Below are 3379 nucleotides of genomic sequence, written 5' to 3'. Positions count from 1 at the left end.
TCATCAACCTTTCCTCTAACCTAACCTTTCCTCATCAACCTTTCCTCTAGCAGTCTATAAGTTCAAAATTAGCGCAGACAGCCCTTGTATAGCATTTCGTGAATTTCCGAAACAAAAAAGCTAATAAACATTATATTTAACCTTTTTAGTTTTCAGGTGACAAAGGTGCCAAGCACGAGATCATCGGTTCTATTAAAAGTACATAGAAAAGTTTCCGTTATAGTCTTCTTAGTGGCCTACTTGTCAAAGATATTTGCTTGATGTTTGTCTGACAGACAATGGACTAAGATGGATCTAATTTGTCAGTGTTTTCCAGGAATTAATGTTGAAGTATACTTCATAAGCATCATACTCAAAGGGGGTTTGATACAATTATTAACTTGAAGATAATACCCTTGAAGCTCCACTAGCCATAGACGTTCAGTCGGTTATTTACAAATGCCAAAGAGGCTTAGATTGGACCTAACGTTAGGCCTACTCCAGTATAATAGGGTATGCTATTTAAATTCGTACAACTTATAGTTATATAAAATACAGAAATTGTAGTAATATTGTATGTACATTTTGTTATATCAAATGTTCATTAGCTAGGTTAAATGTGATTAGGTCTATGTCATCAATTTTGTTGTGAGACTAATGAATTAGGTGATTTCGTGTTTATTTAACAACAGTGCTACCAAGTTCTATCTTACTTGGGTGTCCAAGTTATTCTTATTCCTCCCAGTTAATAAAAAAAAAAGAACGAAAATGTGCTAATCTATAAACGTGATCAATTCACGAAAAGGGAATGAAGTCTCTAAATGAAAGATTAAAGTTACATATTTCATAAAAATTATTGTATTTGTAGACCTAAGACTTGGTTATTATTGGAGCATTGAAGGTTTAGGTGTTGTTTAAATCACAGTTACGTGCGTTACGGTCAGTTAGGAAGATATAATTAATTGTAGTTTTTTAGTAGGCTACTTGAAGTCTGACACATTTTAATTTGATTTCAGCTTATACTTCCGTGTACATAATTATTCAGCTGCTATAGATAAGGCGTGAGAAGTTTTAATTATATTGCAAACAGTCTGACCCGAGCTAGTAAGTCTAAGTTACAAATATTTCTTAGGCTAACTTTAGGCAATGATGATGTACTACTGTTATAATAGTATGCCATACTGTTACGTATTAGCTTACTAATTACAATGTAACTTATAATTATTTAGGCCTAGATCTATCAACTACGTTATATATACATAACAAACGCTAGAGTGTTATTTGAAGCTGAAGCCGTAGAATGAACACTAAGCATTTTACTTCTGGCGGTATTTTATTTTATTAAGCCTGGTAAATTCATGCAAAAACTATTTTGCTGTGAATTTGAGTCAAATGAGGTAGATACGCCTTTTCTGTCTTACATGTAAATCAGTAACAGTACTTACAGTCTAAAAGCGTAATAATTCTTTTTAAAAATGAACTTTGAAACTGAAATATTTGTACAAAAAGGTTTTGAGAACGACTATGTACACTTGTTTACTATTGTAGCACCAATTGGCCGTTTAATATGATTTGCTGAATTACATCGAAAGAATAGAACCGCCGACAGATCTAACGAACTTTAGATGTCTGACATCTTTAATCCTTTCTGCCTTGTACTCACTCAAATGATGTTCTTCAGGTCTACTTCGTGCTGTAATTTTCTTACACACTCTATCTAGGATTATGTACTACCGATAACTAGTGTTACGTAGCTAGATAACATATAAAAATATCTAACGAAGACTGGCACTGTTACATCTCACAAACCTCAGAACACCAACGGTAATTCTTCATTAGTGCCTTGAAGTGTAAAGACTGCGAATTCCAGCATCGAGCCACTACCTTTTTCGATTGGAACATTTCAACTATACAACGACTACACAAACACCAACCAAACGGGGGATTGTCTAAAAGGTGGTTCAGGAGACACTCATGAGTGGACAGGTACTATAAATCCGCCAGTAAGATAATTAGTCACCACTAGATCTCAGGAACCTCCTCCGTGTAGAATAAACACTGGTGCCACGGGATTCTTTGGAAATTAGCCTAGTCAGAAAATGTAGAAGCTGAGTAGAGGGAGAAGCAGAAAGATCCTGTCAACACCTTTTTCATGACCACGACACCCTCTCCACATGAAATAAATATCTGGTGTCACAGGATTCTTTGGAAATTAGCCTAGTCAGAAAATGCTGGGCAGAGGGCGAAGCAGAAAAATACTGTTAATGACCATGGTGGACATTCACCTGTCGTCATAGCTACAGATGGTTCTTAAGCACAAATAGAGAGAGAGATGGTTGGACATTCGTCGTCTCGCGAAGCACCAACATTCTGTATAAGGCTAATAGAGCATTCAAGCTTCCCACAAGCAGCACAGGGATTGCTGAAAGACCACCTACTTAATGTATGTGACAAACTACCCAGGGTTAAAGCTAAACAAGCTCTCAAGAGAAATTCCTGTATCAAATCCGGCAAATTCTACTAGCAATATATCGACCTTCTCGGCACTCGTAATGCGAAAACGGCAACCATTGCAGGCCTTCATGAACTTACAGAGGGAATGAGCCTGCTGTAAAACAAAGTACCTTAGGGTGTAGCTAGGAAATGCAAATGAAAGGTAATCAATATGACAGCCAGAAAGTACGAAATTTAAACAAGTTTACAGCTCACTTTCCTTTTCTGTATTTGTTAATCGACGTGTTAATTTGATTGCCGCGTGTTATTTAGATACAGGTAATAAAGCTTGGTAATGTACAAAAATTACACCGCCGCTATGTAAAACGTAAGCTGTTTTAGAATGTAAAAAAATAAAACAACAATAAAAACACGTACTCATATTGTTGTAATATACATGTTAGTAACAAAAGAAAATTTATGTCAGCATCAAAATTATTAGCTCAAGGAGATAAGCTCGTTCCATAATACATATCTGTATATTACTTATCACACTTGTGCTTACTGTAGTGTACATTGTTACGTGTGCACTGAGGCGAAGTAGCATTTACTGAGCACCTAATGCATTCTTATGAGATATGCATGACCGAGTTCGTGTAAAGTAAGTTATATTGAATTTATATAGCACAATTCACGTCACTTTGTTCATTACAAAGAGAATCTTCTGTACAGGTAAAGTAATACAGTGTTTGTGTACAGGTAAGGTAATACAGTGTTTGTGTGCAGGTAAGGTAATACAGTGTTTGTGTACAGGTAACGTAATACAGTGTTTGTGTGCAGGTAAGGTAATACAGTGTTTGTGTACAGGTAAGGTAATACAGTACCTGTGTACAGGTAAGGTAATACAGTACCTGTGTACAGGTAAGGTAATACAGTGTTTGTGTACAGGTAAAGTAATACAGTGTTT

Source organism: Limulus polyphemus, unplaced genomic scaffold (assembly GCF_000517525.1).
Source record: "Limulus polyphemus unplaced genomic scaffold, Limulus_polyphemus-2.1.2 Scaffold2364, whole genome shotgun sequence".
NCBI classification, from domain to species: Eukaryota; Metazoa; Arthropoda; class Merostomata; order Xiphosura; family Limulidae; genus Limulus; species Limulus polyphemus.
This window is presented reverse-complemented; position numbering follows the sequence as displayed.